This window comes from Ranitomeya imitator, chromosome 10 (assembly GCF_032444005.1).
Source record: "Ranitomeya imitator isolate aRanImi1 chromosome 10, aRanImi1.pri, whole genome shotgun sequence".
NCBI lineage: Eukaryota > Metazoa > Chordata > Amphibia > Anura > Dendrobatidae > Ranitomeya > Ranitomeya imitator.
Window position 1 is genome coordinate 21,232,253 of NC_091291.1, and position 17,676 is coordinate 21,249,928.

Genomic DNA, 17,676 nt, shown 5'->3' on the forward strand with positions numbered 1-17,676 from the left:
GGACTGACGGCAGTCACAATATGTGAGGGGATGAAGAGTTTTGCTCTTGACTAAAAGATGACGGACAAGATGGCTGCATTAACCCTTTTGTCGAAACCATAACGTACGTTTCTCCTCATAGTTCATAGTAACGGGGCCATAGCATTTGCAGCCATTCTGATAAACCCCCAAAGTGTCGCTGTTCTAGGAGGATTTTCCTGACAACAGTAAAGGAGCTGCAGGAATTTCTGGCCAGTCCTCGATGTGTCCTCATGTGACAACAATCTCCGGTATTCTCCATATGTCCAGCCTGTGATGTGTAGCCTTTACTTACAAAGACAAAACCCAAAGTGTCGCTGTTCTAGGAGGATTTTCCTGACAATTTCTGGTCCATAAACAGCTGACAACACAGCAAAGGGATCTCATTGTGGAAAGTTATTAGACAGGAGAAGAAAATTGTTCCTGCGAGCTGCGGAGAACCCAACAGCAACATTAATGGAGCTGCAGGCGAGTCATGGTTTTGTGTCCTGCATGCGACAACACTCCTTGGTATTTGCCATATGTCTGACCAGTGAGGTGGAAGCCTTTTCTTGCAAATAACAGCTTCCTAGCCCAGCTGTGTTTTTCTAAAACCTCCATGGCGTCTGTCAAAAGCATTGGGGAAACGTATTAAGGTCTAATAAGTCTGAAGGGGGAACTTTTTGGTCATAATTCGTAAAGGTACAAAGCTAACACTGCACGTCATCAGAAGAACACCATACCCACAGTGAGGCAAGGTGGGGGCGGATTATGCGCAGGCTTGCATTTCAGCACCTGAAACTGGGTCTTTAGTCAAAGTTGAGGGAATTATGGACAGAGCCTCTGCTAAGAAGCTGAAAAGGAAGAGGAATTTCTCCTTTCAGTACGACAGCGATCCAAGAGAAGATGGAAGTTCTGGAATGGCCCAGACCTGCAGAATATAATTAAAAATGGATTCCTGATGTGAAGCCCGGTTTCAGGGAGTACAGAGATGGCAGCAACCAGTTTGGGTTGAGTCTTCAATAGGTCCATGACTACTATGGCACCTCATCACAACACACCAGGCAATGCGTGACGGGCGTCTGAATGAGGCACGCAAGGACACAACCATTTAGATGTCTCAGTCCCTTATTGAAATGTATTGTAGCCCCTCAGAAATTTCCTGGAATAATTCTGAATATAGACAGCTGAGCACGCAGATGTTTCCAACCACCACACACAACGTTACGAGAGCTGGATGCTTCTCCATGGTTGCAGACCACGCTGGCTGTGTTCCCATCACATCTAATTGGGAAGTTGCTTTTGCAACGACTGAAGTTCCCACACGGTCTAGACGTTCGCTATGAGGATGTTGTTTGATATTTATACCTTTTGTCTGTCGTGGACAACTTATTATGGAGGGACCCAAATGTTATTTTATCCCCCAAATCTTCCACCTGACACCCAACAACTGATAGACACCAAACTGGGTAGAGAAAGGGTGGCATCCTGCAGACTCACTCGGATTGTCCCAAACTTGCCTTGACTTTCCTGATTTTGCACAGTGCCAGAAAATTCAGTACTGCCTTGGCCAAAAATGGCCTACACAAATGGATAGGTTTCATGTCTTAGTTTATCCATGTTGCGTCCATGTATCTAGTCATTTGGAAAAATTTCAATGCAAATCTTAATTTTGCCGATGGTTCTTGTGAGTAAAGTAGGTAAATTATCTATTCTACTGCAAGAAGAGATCTGTTGCTTAAGCCACCCACGTATACATTAGACTAATGTCGGCCAAACCTGTCTGTCATGCTCGCAGGTGGTTCGAGGACCCACTATGCCACATGGCCGGGTCGGCCTAGGAAGGGGCATAGCTAAGGGACTACCAGGTGTTCACTGGAGCTCCTGATGGTGGAGGTAGACTGGGCCGCAGGTAGCCGCCAGGTACCACTCCTCGGTACTGCAGCTGCCGATCCCAAGTTGTAGGGTTCACTGGACGTGGAGATGGTGAACGGAGACTTTGCTGAGCTGGATACGGAGACAGAGGAACTGTATGGACAGCTTGGATCTAGAAGACAGGTTCTTGTTCACACACGCAGTTGACAAGAAACAGTTTTGGAACTGGCTGCACTAGGACCAGGAATTCGGGTAAGTGTACCACCGAAGTGGTTTGAGGATTAAGATACCACCGACATGGACAAACTGTACTAGACTAATGGAAACACAAGATACCGGAATAACTTTTACAGACTAGGAAGGAGGACCTGGCAACATAAAGTTATACACACCAAGACCACTAAGACTACACTTTAGAGATTGTTCAGGCACCTCCCAATTGGGGAGGGTACCTTATATTCAAGATGCCACCCAGCTGTTGGTTGGAAGTCATCTTGCAGGAGTTTACTTTAACTAAATACTGTTAGCTTCAGGCATTTTGACATGTGCGCTCACACACCAGGCGTGCCACCGGATCGCAGTGCGACGTGCACAGGAAAGGAGGAGGATCACAAGGATGATGTTGCAGCTGGGGCGGTGAGTATGCCATTGCCCCCACATAGAGGGAGGAGGGGAACCGTGCGGAGGCACCGGGCAAAGCCATTACACTGTCGATATCGATGGGTTCGGCCAACACTCTGAAGAGTCTAGGGGTGCTGATCATCAGGGGAGAGGCGGATCGGCTATGGCCTATTTAGAATGGTTTGTCCTCCCAGAGACTAGCCGCCATCAAAGATGTCACCCAGTAACATCCTTATAGAGAGCACAAGAGTGCTCGGCTTAAGGAACGTTCTTGTGCATGGGAGAGATGACTATCGGCTGAATAATCGGAGTGAAGCATCTACTGTCTTTAAAGAAGTTTTCACCAAACTATTTCTCACATATAAAATAAAATGTTAGTACTCGCCCTCCAGGTCTGTCCACCACAGCCAGGGTCTTGTATCTTGGCTCCAGCAGTTGATATCACACATCATGGCTGCAGCCAATCACTAAGCTTGTGCCACCTACATTGAAAAAGTCGCCGAGCTTAGTGTTTGGCTGCAATGGTGATGTGAGCAGTCGACATCATGAGACCACTGCAGTCAAAACGCAGATACTGGAACGGTGACGGAGAGCTGATGCAGAATCAGGGGAGGCTGTGTACTATCTGATTTTCTTATGCGAATGTTATCATTTGGGAACTACTTTTTAAAAAAGTAGAATGCCACTTTAAAAGTCATTTATAAGTAGCCACCTTCTAAGTATATCTGAGCGGTATCTCCGGCCTCAGGAAGCAAGATCAACACTTGGTCCAACAAGCAACCTCTTGACATCACTCCTCGTAGGCCAAGAGTCACCACCTCCGACCTCCAGTCCAGCGGCCTTACTATCTTTTTTCTAATGTCCCCAGCATCCGCCTAGGCTGCTATCCAAGCAGAACGAAGAGTTACAGTATCTAGGTCAATTCCCCACCGAGAGAAGGGAGCCAAGGGTTTTCAAGGCAAAGCGGACCCTGATGGTCACTCACTCCCCCCTTATACTGACGAGGAGGGAACCCATAAGAGAACTACACCCTGAGAAGTGCTAATGACAAGACACACATTGATAGGGTGGCACACAAGTGAAAACCAATAAATAATGAAGGTATTTATAGGACAGTCTACTGGGAATTTAAAAATGTCCCCCGCCCAGGGAGTTAAGGCACTGCAGAGTCACCACTCCTGGGGCACTTCGCACCTCTGTCTCTCAAACTCACCCGACCTAATGACATCGATCCTGGAAGCGAGGGTCTCCACCAGATGACTATGTAAGCCATTCGGCATTGTAACTAGCACACCATAGTGAATAATCTACCTATCTACAAAGACTGCCCAGGTCAATTCCGCCTTTTCGAGCAACACTACACTTGATCTTAGCCAAAAGGACTCATGCAAATAGCATACGTTCTCTATAAAATGTGCATAAAACGATTGACCCATTCCAGTACCATTAGGAGGCACTAGAGAGACATCTCTCTGTCTTCTTGAGAAGAACTCATTTGCATAGAGTTTTTCCCAGGGAGCATTGCCTGACCTATACGTCTGTACAATGAGACATATTATTATCCCCTATCTTAATATATAAAGGGGACACATGCAAAATCCCAGAGGAGCCCTGACATTGTGCTCCCACAAACAAAAATACCCACAGGAAAACTAAAATGTAGTGATATCTAGTTTACAAAATTAGAAAAAAAGGAAGTACAGTAAAATCATTGCTAGATAGACAGTCACTCGCTGCTCACTCGGAACCATAAGACTTAAGAAGCTGAGGAAGTGAAGAAAGTGAGGAGATAACTGTCTGACTGCAAAAGTGCCACTAAGTCTCTGCGTGGTCTGATGTCCACCCACATGTTTCTCATGTGTTTTTTTTTAATCAGATCATTGTAAGACCTGATACATTTGTTCAGGGCCCGTATAAAGGCACAGAGTCCTCTTCTTTCAGTGTTTTTTTTCAGCGTTTTTCACCCATTGACTTGAATGGATGGTGAAAAAACGCTGCAAATACGCAGGTTGACTTTCTTACAGCGTATTTGCTGCAGAAAAGTCAAGGAGAGCCGGATGCGACGTCACACTCGGCTCGGCTACCTCTAGATGGCAGGCTTCGTGATGCGTCCATGCAGCCTGTCATCCAGCAGAGCGGACCCCAACCTCATTCACTTGAATGGGGGTCTAACATTACAGTGTTTGACACTGTACCACAGGTATATTGGTCCAACGCAGTCCAATATAACGAGTGTCCCACGCAGTAATCCATATCTGGGGGAGATAAAATTTACAACCGGGAACTCTGCTAATGCGACTGCTCCCGGCTGTAAACTACTGGGGAATGAAAGACGCAGCGGGCGAAGGCTCAGTAACTAGCGGTGACGTCACTGAGCCTGCGCCCTCTCACAGCCTGCCCGCAGGTAACCTCTGGACCGTGGGAAAATGCCAGTGAAGAGAATACCGCAGGTAATCTATCTGTTCTATTTTTTCTATCAATCTATTTTTCTATTTCTATCTATTCATTCAGCACGGTGGCGCAGTGGTTAGCACTACTGCCTTGCAGCGCTGGGGTCCTGGGTTCTAATCCCACCCAGGACAACATCTGCAAAGAGTTTGTATGTTCTCTCCGTGTTTGCGTGGGTTTCCTCCGGGCACTCCGGTTTCCTCCCACATTCCAAAGACATACTGATAGGAATTCTAGATTGTGAGCCCAATCGGGGACAGTGATGATAATGTGTGCAAACTGTAAAGCGCTGCGGAATATGTTAGCGCTATATAAAAATAAAGATTATTATTATTATCTATCTTCAGGAAGTTTTTTTTTTCTCTGGGGGCACTCAACTTTATTGGCATGTACAAAGAGGAAAAAAAACGCACCAAAAGTCACCAAAAAACGCACCTAAACCTGCGTTTTTGACACAGCTTCTTTCCTGCCAAGAAGATCAGGTTTTGCTGCAGAAAAAAAGCAGCAAAAACGCCCTGTGTGAACTTATCCTAAAGGTTTCACACGCTGTGTATGACAGAGAGCCTGCCACTTAGCTTTAAGTTAAATCTGGTGGCAAAGTCCATACTGATCTAGAAGTCTTTGTATGGCGCTTGAAGCACATCTCTCTAATGCTGCAGGTAAGGTGCATGCCACATATTTTCTCATATGACAAGTGGAGGTACAGTATGGGTCTACAATAGACATAAGAAAAAAAGATTCAAATAAACAATTCTGTTTGGCATCTAGTTCTGTCCTCCGAGGTTAGTTCAGGGTTTTGTAACGGCATGATGTTGAGGTGTGACCATTCTCAATACATCACAAGAGGTCGAGTAACTTCATGATGTTTTGTGGGCCTAGTAAGCGGAAGAGGCAACCAAGATACTTGGCAAAGAATTGATGATGCACATGTGAGCATTGCCCGGTCCAGCTGCCATGGAGAACAAGGGTAGATCAACTATTTGATCCTCATCAGGTGAGGTCTAGTAACTTCATAATGTTTTCTGGGACTAGTAAGCAGAATTGACAACCAAGATACTTGGCAAAGGATTGATAATGCAGACGTGACCACTGCCCCGGTCCAGCATCCATGGAGAACCAGGGCAGATCAACTATTTGATCCTCATCACGCAAGGTCTAGTAACTTGACGTTTTGTGGGCCAAGTAAGCAAAAGAGGCAACCAAGATACTTCACAGAGAATTGATGATGCAGATGTGAGTACTGTCCCGGTCCGGCTGCCACGGAAAACAAGGGTAGATCAACTATTTGATCCTCATCACGTGAGGTCTAGTAACTTAATGACGCTTTGAGGGCCTAGTAACCAGATGACGCAACCAAGATACTTGGCAAAGGACTGATAATGCAGAGGTGAGCACTGCCCCGCTCCGGCTGCAAAATAGAAGGGTTGATCAAATATTTGATCCTCATCATGTGAGGTCTTGAAACTTCATGACTTTTTGTGGGCCTAGTAAGCAGAAAAGTCACCCAAGATGCTGGGCAAAGGATAGATGATGAAGATGCAAGCACTGCCCGGTCTGCCTGTCATGGAGAACAAGGGTAGATCAAATCTGTATGCTCATCTCTTATCTACAAGAAGGGTCTGTAATATCTGTGTGCATAAGTCAGCCTTTTCCCTTCATTCCACACTTGTACCCTCCACCACAGACTGACTTCTGTGTTTGGCCGTCGCAACTTCATTGAACAATCTCTATTTTGCCCAGCATGGTCTAAGTAAAGAAAATAAACTCTTACCCACCTACCGACCCACCTCGCTTCTATGGGGCACTGCCCAAGTCCCCGTCAATATCTTCCTCATCTGGTGTGGTATCAGGCGTGGTCCCCTTTGAAAGAAAAAGCAAGGAGACCAATGAAGGACCTGGGGAGAGCTAAGGAAAAGCGTCAAGGGATCGGTAGACAAGTTTAGCTTGTTTTTCATTATTTTTAGACCACAAGGGGAAAAGTTTTCTAAAAGGAAAAGTAGTGTACATCCCTTGTACAGAACCAAACTTTTACGTCCTTTGGTTGACTCATCAAGGGAAGATCTGTAGGATGGGGCAAAGTGTTTGACTTTTAATCGCCCGGTAACAAGATAATACTCAGAAAGGGTTAAAACCAGGAGGAAAACGTGGGACAAAATATTTCTTTTTTTTTCTTGTGGGGGGAGGATGCTCTTTGTAAGTTATAATAAAGGAACTGAAGGAAATTGCTGGTTGTTAAACAAGAAAACCATAAAACCAAGTCAAAATTTCCTGTTAATTCAGGCAAATTACTTAAAATAAAGCCTCATCTCTATTGGGATTATCGAAGTCCCAGAGCTGTGATACAAAATATGTAACTGTCCCCTAATATACTATGTGGACCACCGTGTATGCTCACCGCAGTTGACAAAAAATGTCTAATTTTCCATTACCGTTATGAATTTTCGAAGACAGTCTTGGAAAATTGTTGCCCAAAAACTGTGAGATTTTTGTTTACTTCCCCAAAAAGTGGGTCTCATTTACAGACCCTGGGGGGTGGGGTTTAACCCTTCCTATTTTAACAAACCTAGGTGTTGGTATACGCGATACTTCCCTGTTCTGTTAAATGTGTTACATGGTAGTTGCCCGCTTGCAAAGAGAAGAAAATTTGCATGTTACCTCTTATTAAAAATCCTCCCTGCTTTACAAAAAGAGGGATTTTTACGTTACTAGTCTACTGCTCATTACATAGGTTAGTGGCTGCCTGTGCCATCTCCCAGTAACGGACAGTCTCCTAGGCAAGGAGCACAACGCTTACAAGCTCTTTGATATCAGCTTACAAGTGCTCCTTTAAACCTGGTCACAGCACTGGATCTGTCCAACTTCAGCATTCCCGAGCTCTTCCAATGCTGCAGAGTGAAAATTACCTCTGATGGCAGCATGGGAATACGCACAGTTCGGGTGAGCTGCTGGCCCGACCTGTCAATCATCAGGAGCGCCGGAGGGCTGGGGAACAGTGCGCTCCCGAAGACCCTTTAATTTTCAAGCCTTCTTTTTTCATTCTGCTCTTGCTCATGTTGCAATAAAAAGCAAAACACTGACGATCTGCTCATCTGGGATTATATGATAAGAAAGTCTGACGAGCTACACTGGTTCCATCACGATAAAAAGTGCAAACTCACAAAACCAGTAGTAAAAGACTAAAAAGAGAAAGTTATAAAATCCCTCTGATTAAAAAGCTAATGTAACAAGGAAAGCAGCTGTGCTAGCTGTAGTTTTCATTTATTTCAGGTACATATAACTTTTTAATACTTTTTATTCCTTTTTTGGGTGGGGGAGAGGATGATTGAAAAACATCTAATTTATGATATGTGATGGATAACATAATATTTCAATAGTTCAGACTTTACTCCGTATTTTTTATATACGGTATATATATATCGGGTGAAAAAGAGTTGAACACATCAGATTCTCTAAGTAAATCTATTTCTAAAGGTGCTCTTGACATGAAATTCTCACCAGATGTCAGTAACAGCCCATCCAATCCACACAGATAAGGAATCACCATAGATGTCCATAAATTACGTTTTGTAATAATGAGAAATGACACAGGGAAAAAGTATTGAACACGCTTACTGAAATATATTTAATACTTGGTACAAAAGCCTTTGTTGGTGATTAAATCTTCAAGATGCCTCCTGTATGGAGAAACTAGTCACAGGCATTGCTCAGATGTGATTTGGGCCCATTCTTTCTCAGAAGACTCTTCAAATCTTGTAGGTCCCGTGGGCTCCTTCTATGATCTCTCAGCTTTAAAGGGAACCTGTCACCCCCAACATCGAGGGTGAGCTAAGCCCTCTGGCATCAGGGGCTTATCTACAGCATTCTGTAATACTATAAGTAAGCCCCCGATGTATCCTGAAAGATGAGAAAAAGATTTGATAATTCTTTTTATTCCTCAGGAGTACCTGGTCATGGCCAGTTTATGGTGAAATTATGTTCCTTCCACGTCCAGATTATGGTCCCAACACTGATCATTGGAACCTTCGGTAGTTTTGAAATTCATCTTTATAATGTATATATAAATATTTAAGCTGTTAATGTTTTTTTTTCCCCAAGGGGCTTGACCTACGATGACTTGATGTCCTGTCTAATCCACTGCAATACGTCTGTCAGTTTCACGATATCCTTAGAACCACTTTGGTGCCTTGGTTGTTATTGACCATAGAATTTAAGGGGTTAAGCTGCCATAATCCAAACTACCTTTGACCGCCACCGATATAAGCAAATTAAAGCTGTATAATACAAACAGCACTTTTCATGGAAGGAATTAATTTATCAAACCTTTTTTGATACCTGTTGAATAGGAGCCTTTATTTTCTACACACAAAGGATATAATGTACACATGGGCAGGGCTCGTTACTATACACAGCTCCAGTAATGGTGTTCCTCAAATAACCGGTACTGAAATTTATCTCTCAGACGTAAACATATTGCATAACAACAAGAAAATATCTTGAAAGCCACAGGTTTTGCAAAGTTTTGAACTTTTATATTTTACGAAGAACAACGTTTCTTTGAATAAACCTCAAAATCTCTATAAACTTCTTTGTTGCTTGGCAAGGAGGCAGCTTGAGTAGAAACCTTCTACTGGAGGTCAATCAAGGTGTAAAGATGATTTTGCCTGGTTGAGAAAGTTCTTAGAGAAGTGTCACCTGGGTGACATCTAGTTTATTCCAAGTTTTCTCACTTGCAGAGATTGATTGTCTAGTCTTCTGAACAGCAAAGCAAAGAACATTGAGGGACTTATTCCACACAGCATACTGATATCTCACTGGAGAAGGGGAGCCAGGTGACTACAGGACGCGCCAAGACACCGTTCAGTTGGATGAGTCCAGCTGCCAAAGGAGAAGGTCTACAGAAGACAACCATACACACTGAAGGATCCCCAACTGGGAATATATGCTACTTGAAGACAACGTGACTCTGAACACCCGCTCCAGCAGCTGACAAGCTACGATCCCTGAAGTTACCCTGTCCTCCTCAAAATGCTAGAGATAATGATCAGCTAAAGTGAAGAGGAAGGCTCCAACTTGTAGTCATGAGTGAGCTGGTGCCATCTTCATAGGATACTCTGTACTGCATACTTAAGCAGATAGAAATATTGTCTACAGTGTTTTTTCTTTCGTGACTTCTAAATGTTTCCTGTACATGGAGATGTTTTTTTCATTTGTGACTACTGAATAATTCCTGTATACAGAGTGTTTTTTCTCTAAATTTTTACTGTACCCTGAGAGTGTTTTTTGTAATATACTGTATAGGTACAAAATACCTATTTTATTTTTTCATTTTTGAGTACTAAATATTTACAGTACAGAAATCATTTTTGTTGTAAGTACTAAGTTGTCACACTCTGATGGTCTTCGTTAAGGAAGAGGGGCCTCAAACTGTCCCTGGAGCTGGAACCCTAACTATCCTTGTCCCGTGGGTACTCTTGAAGGTAGAGAGGTCCGAGTCTCCGCCCTTACTATGCTCCTGATAAACCCTGATCTGTTCCCACCCCATGAGGCATGGGACAAAAATATAAGGTAAACAAGGCACAAAGACAAAACAGGGATAACAGAAAACCTCTATCATACAAAAGCACCAACAATAGGGAGGAGGATAGGGACTGGGAGGAATAACTTAAATGAGAACAGGGACCAGGCAATAAACACACATGTACTACAGCAAACCACAGATCACTACTACTCCAACCACTTAGATTAGTACACAGCACAGGAAGACAAATCTTTCACCAGCAGGGACAAGAAAGTCTGACCAGTTTTTATAGAAAGAGGCAATAACTGGATCAGAAGCAGCTGAAATGGAGCTGCATGTTTCTGACCAGCATAGAAAGGGTCATTATTTAACCTCTTTGGCATCAGTGGAAACTAAATCCATTTAATATGGAATACAAATCACACCACCTCTAAAGAAGACCTTCGATTCATGACCAGACCATCTAATTCCAGATCTTCGAGGGGAACATGACACCCTCCTGACATAAGTATTTACTGTTTAGAGTGTCTTTTTTATTTGTGACTGTATATATAGTACTGTTTTCCATTTGACTACTAAATACTTCATATAGACATTTTTTTCCATTTGTGACCACCAGCTACATTTTTCCTCCATCAACATATTGCTTTTCTTTGCGTTGCTGTCACAGATAGATAAGGGGCCCTGAGAAAGTTCAATCATTTCTTGACTTTCTGAGAACCCTTGTATATTAAGAAAATGACCAGAAGGATTCAAGACTTTTTTTGTAGAAATTTGTGGGGGTCCCAGCAGTCGTACATGTATCCTATGATCAGGTGACATTATACTTTGCTAGACAATCTCTGTAAAATCTTTTACTCTGGTGAACCTGACCTGTAAACTAAACACATAACTAAAAAATAATGGTAATGCATTTTTTTCTTAATTTTTTGAACACTAGATGGCGTCAAGCTTGTAGCATAGTCATCCGTTATGTGTGTAACGTAGCACACACATCTTACATTTAGATGTCTTTTACAAAACTGTGTTTGCTGAGGGAGGAAACCCTGTGTAGGTCGGTGACGAAGAGTCAATCATGCATGGTATATCAGGGGAACATGAGAATTCATGCATGTCGCTGCGTTGAGGAAAGATAATATTTGGTATGATCAGTCTCTGGAGGATAGAATAACTATCAGCCCACAGCTTAACTTCTACTTCTTAAATTTTAGTAAAGGGCTTCTACGTGGGAAAATGGAGGATTAAACCTGCCTAGAAGTAGAAGAGTGAGAAGAAAAATGGCTAAAGCACTGTGCAAAAAATAACATCATGCAATGCTATGCTCATCTTTAGTGTCTTCGCAGCAGTTGACCGGCAGGAGCAACACATTTGCCGAGTTTGGCTGCCCTAAACTTTGTAGATGGTTTACAGTTAAATTTCACTCAACTGCAGCATCATATTGTGAAGCCTAATGAGAACCTAAAGAAAGATACCTGTTGTGCTGCAAGCCACAAGCTTTAGATGTTGTCCTATCACAATAAAACCATAATAAAGCATATCGTTGTTACTTCCTTAACCCTGCTACATGTTAATGCTGCTTTTAGTGCACATACCAGTCTAATATGTCCAGAATCGTTTTCTATTCTCAATGTGCTGTAACTTGTTGTCCATTGCTTTTGGAAGACCCACTACTACTTCCGATAGAGAGGAAAATACCCGCCTGTACATTCTGTAGAGATAAAGAACCGCCATTACTTCTGGTAAAGAGCCAAAAACCCGCTGCTACTTCCTGTAGAGATAAAAAGACCCTCCTCTACTTCCTGTAGAAAGATAAAGACCCGCCCTTCCAGTAGAGAGCCAAAGACCTACTCCCACTTCCAGCAGAGAGCCAAAGAGCCGCCCTTCTGTTCGAAAGCCGAAGACCTGTACATACTTCCGGTTGAGAGCCAAAGACTTTCCCCTACTTCCGATAAAGAGCCAAAGATTCGATCCTACTTCCTGTAGAGATATAAAGACCCTCCACTACCTCCTGTAGAAAAAAAAAGGCCCCCCCTTACTTCCGGTAGAGAACCAAAGACCCACTTCTGGTAAAGAGTCAAAGAGCCGCCCTTCCAGTTGAGAGCCAAAGACCTGTCCCTACTTCTGGTCAAGAGCCAAAGACCTTCTCCTGCTTCCATTTGAGAGCCAAAGACCTGTCTCTACTTCTGGTTGAGAGCCAAAGATCTGCCGCTACTTCCGAGAGAGAGCCAAAGACCTGTTCCTACTTCTAAAGATATAAAGACCTGCTCCTACTTTCTGTACTGAGATAAAAACCCACCCTTACTTCCAGTCGAGAGGCAAAAACCTGCCCCTACTTCCAGTTGAGAGACAATGACCTGTCCCTACTTCCTGTAGAGAGCAAAAGACCCGCCCTTACTTCTGGTAGAGAGCCAAAGATCCACCTATATATGCTGTAGAGAGATACAGGCCCGGTCCTACTTCCTGTAGAGAACCAAAGACCACCCCCACTTCCTGTAATCTGTCTTGTTCCTTTGTCTCGGCTCCTGGAGATGGATTCCATTTGATAATAGGCAGTGGCCAATAAATTGGACAGAAGACTAGAGTTACCAAATGCCAGCGCTTTGGAGGGATTTTCATATTTCTTATATAAAGAAATGTATAGATTTCCTATATTATATATCAAAGGGGATAAAAAGTACCAAGACCACTGAACCTTTAAAGCAATGCCAACTTTGACACTTTTTTTTAAAGGGAATCTGTCACCCCAAAAATGGCCTATAAACTAGGGCCACCAGCCGATGTATCCTGAAAGATGAGAAAAACAGGTTAGATTATTCTCACCCAGGGGTGGTCCTGCTGCGGTCCGGTCAGATGGGCGTCACGGTCTGGGTCTGACGCTGTAGGTAAGCCCCTGATGCCAGTGGCCTTAGTTCATAGGCCATTTTTGGGGTGACAGATTCCCTTTAAAGAATGGTGCATATACAAACATGAGAAATTTTTTTACCTAAATTCAGAAAGTTCAAAAAGCTATCCTTGCAGCAAATCCTTATCGGGGAAAAATAGTAGATCTCATGGACTCTCAGTTTATTGATGCAAACAAGAATGTGACAACAAAAAAACTAGATTCAGTAGAGGAGAAGATTCTGATGAAATCCTCAATTTCAGTTCCTTAAAATACTCATATTCAACAGAAGCCCTGCGATATTAATATTTACTGTTGTAAAAATGTTAGGATTTTAATCAAAATCTTCAACTGTCCTGGATCTTATTTCTTCATTGCTGCCACTAATAAAGGGAATCTGTCAGCAAGATTTTACCCCCAAACTACATGTGCATGTATGGTAGCTCTTTCAAAGACAAGTCCAGCAATATTTTTTCATGGCCTCTCCACTTCTCCGTTACGGAGAAATCAGCCAGTAAATGGATATGCAAATGAGTTTAATGTGGTTTTGGTACCAGGAAGTTTTGCCCAGTCTTTGCCACTCCGGCTCTATTATTTGCCCAGTTCCATAGGACATTCCTGTCAAGAATAGGATTTTTGGCAAGGAAGCAATACATTTGGATTCATGCATGGTGTGGATTCATCTTGTGGAAAGGAATGAGCAGTATTTCATAAAAACAAGGGCTCAGCTTTGATGCCTTTTAAAGGGGTTATCCGGGACCTTTACCTGCCTGTTCTTCCTGGCACTGCTCTCTGCCAGCTCAGAGAGGTCACAGATTGCTCTGACTGGTGATTCTGATGGCACATCTATAGAGCAGCATCTTCTCTTTTGCTCCTCTCTATAGAGGTGTTGAGATTTATCTTTATTTATGTCATGTTGACTGACAGCCAGTTCCCCACTGCCTAACTGCGGGGAGCTGGCTGTCAGTCAGCATGACATCTGCAGGGACACCCAGAAAAAAAGGTGCTGCACTGTCCATGAGAGGAACCTTCCATTCCCATATCCAAGACTTTTCTTATGTTGCACCAGTTTTCTGGAATGTGCTACCCCAGACAATCCTCATTTTTATGCATGCTTTAAAACCACATCTCTTTAGACTGGTCTATCACCTGACTTCAGTAATCTAACTCTTACACATTCCCTTTATAAATTTTCCTCAGAATCTATTAATCTGTGTCCACATCCCCCATGTGGCCAATAGCACTGGGTAACTGTACTTACATATTGGCTGATGACCCGATCATGCACTTTTTACCCAATGTGCTTCCCCTATTTCCTCGCGACCAGGACTCTCACTCCTTCTGTAAATGTATTACTCGGTAATGTCTTTATTGTTTGTACATGTCCCCTTTCAATTTTCAAGTACTGCAGAATATGTTGGCGCTATATAAATAAAATGATTATTAATTTTATTGTTTGCACACTATCCCATCTGTGTATGAGGTCCTCCCAAAAGTTCTCCATTAGATGATGTCGGCTGAGATAAGGGTCAGTAAGTATGAAGTCACACACCCAATCCTTTTGTTCCTCAGGTAGATAACCGCTACCAGAGGTGTCCCCCACATATTAGGTAGAAGTCAGACAAAATTTCTGATTTTGGTGGGATCGGCCATTCATCTGATGTGTATGGAGGTCTCGTGACTCTTAGTCTCGGGGGAAGAGAAAGATTGGGCAAATGGGATTTCAGTGCCCGATCCTTTTGTTTTCAAGGGAAGCCAAAAAGTATCCAACATCAGCTTTCTCAACTCAAAAACACATGAACATTCGACCGAGCCAAGCGCTCATGTGTAGGGAGTCAGGAGAGAGCTGTCTGCCAAACTAATGTCCAACTGGCAGCTATTTCATGGGTATTGTAGAGATTCATGCTTTCCGGTAGGCATTAACTAGTCATGGCCGCCCAATCTCCAGACCTGGACCCTATTGAAAACCTCTGGAATATAATCAAGGTGATGATGGATAGTCACAAGCCATCAAACAAAGAACAACTGCTTACATTTTTGCATGCCAAGACGCATGAAAGCTGTGATTAAAAATCATGGTTATTCCACAAAATATTGATTTCGGAACTCTTCCTGAGTTAAAACATTAGTATTGTTGTTTCTAAATGATTATGAACTTGTTTTCTTTGCATTATTTGAAGTTTGAAAGCACTGTTGTTGTTTTTTTTTAAATTTTGACCATTTCTCCTTTTCAGAAAAAAAAATACAAAATGTATTGCTTGGAAATTCGGAGACACGTCAGAAGTTTATAGAATAAAAGAACAATTTACAATTTACTCAAAAATATAGAGAAAAATCAGACAAACTGAACATTTTTCAGTGGTCTCTTAATTTTTCCCAGAGCTGTATGTCAGTGCGGGCTCACCCCAACAGATTACAGTCTTTGCAAACTTTACTCAAAAAAGAGATACAATCCTACCATGTCTTGGTATCATCTTCAATCTTAGCTCCAGCAGCTTCCAGCACCAACTCCATGCACAGTTCACACTGCACAAGTTTAAGCTACCACATATTTCTCTGCAGCTCCAACACACAGACTGCTCAGCTGTCCTAGCTGATCCGTGCAGTCTCCATTCAGAGAGAGACACAAGCATGTCTTTCTCCCAGCTATACATTTTGGCTGGTCACTCACCAGCAGAACACTCGACTCTGTGCAACATCCAGCAGGTTGATACACATAGTGACCAGAGGCCCTGCTTTTAAGTTAATGCCGGCCAGGTGCATCTAATAAAGACCTGTAGTGCTGGTATTTAAACCAGTCCTACCTGGATCTTCTACAGTATGTTCAGTTTTACTCCACATTTCTCATGGAGAACACGTGTATATGGGCACTTTAATTTACATACGACTACATAATGCTTTGAGGAATGGTTGATAATTGCTATTTGTGAGTTCTTCCAGTACGATCAATGTGGTTACAGTATGGATAAATGAGTTAGATTTATTTGCATCCACTGCGATATTATCCTTGACCAAGAGTCAATTGATCTTTTGTTATCAGTTTCAAAAAAATTGGAGTTTCATGGCACAAAAAGGGGAACAAAGATCAAAAGGGCTAAGCTGGCATCAAATATCTACTCTGCCCAAAGTGAGTGTCAATTTATATTGAAAACTTAAAAGACATTGTGAATTGTTTTCAAGAATAGATTAGTCTGCTGCAAAAAGCTCCTGTAAGCCACCACTAAAGGGAACTTGTCGCATGTTTGTTAGAGCAGGACTTGTTTTAAAGCCATTCAAAAAAAGTTCGGAGACCAAACGCGGGACTTCCCTCCTAAAAACAGCACTAATAAAGATCATTGTCTCCCGAAGACCTAAAGTTGGAACTGTTAAGTGAAAACTAGAAATGTCCCCAATATGTTCACCGTCATCATCTGACTTTCCTGCAGTGAGAAGCGCTCATTGTTCCCAAGTTGCTGTTGTCGCTGTTACTAAGAAGTTGTGAATTGTTTGCCAAGTGTACACACGATCATTGACCGTCAGTCTAAAAGGAACTGAAAACTTTGTCAGAGGGAGCTGAACAGTCACTGTCTGGAGACCCTAAGGCTGTAATTTGGTCCCCATACTGGCTGTGTTCTCCGGCGTTGCCTAAGGTGGTAGAAGGACATCCACTGAAGAAAGGAGAGCTATTGTTTCGAAAGGTAATGGTTGGCAGAACCTATCTGTGTCCCACGGTATTCCATAGACTTGGGGTGTAGCACTTACCACTTAGTATTTGGCTTTTATCGGGACCTTTACAAGTTTGACAACCTCTACACAACATACACTAAACCCAACCTTCTAATCACACTGCCCTTTTGGAAAACCCGGAAATGTCCTATTATTAGGAAGTCCAGGTCACGTATAAATCAGAGGTCATAATGCCCTTTTTAGCAATGTCAATGGCAGAGACGGCATTAGGCTCCTTTATTTATTTTACTCACATAGCGCCATTAATTTCACAGCACTTTCATCATCTCCGTCCATGTTGAGGCTCACACTCAGAATTCCTTATCACTATATCTTTAGAGTGTGGGAGGAAACCGGTGACTCGGAGGAAACCTAAGCAAATACGGAGAGAACACACAAATTGCAGACATTTTAAAAACCATTAAAAATATATAATTTGGGGTGGCTGCTTAACCCCTTCCCGCTGCGGCCCTTTTTCGTTTTTGTGTTTTCGTTTTTCGCTCCCCTCATTCCCAGAGCCATAACTTTTAAATTTTTTCGTCAATATGGCCATGTGAGGGCTTATTTTTTGTGGGAGGAGTTGTACTTTTTAACGACACCACTGTTTTACTAGAAAATGGGAAAAAAATTC

General features: G+C 42.8%; 1 protein-coding gene across 1 annotated transcript in view; it reads left to right on the forward strand.

Annotated features, from left to right (window-relative positions):
* The first annotated feature begins 16,837 nt into the window (after window positions 1-16,837).
* LOC138651915 (sialic acid-binding Ig-like lectin 13) overlaps window positions 16,838-17,676 on the forward strand; it is a 36,134-nt gene continuing 35,295 nt past the window's right edge. The window contains exon 1 of the mRNA XM_069742520.1: window positions 16,838-17,017. The gene's annotated coding sequence lies outside the window, so the exon portion shown is untranslated. The remainder of the gene's footprint in view (window positions 17,018-17,676) is intronic.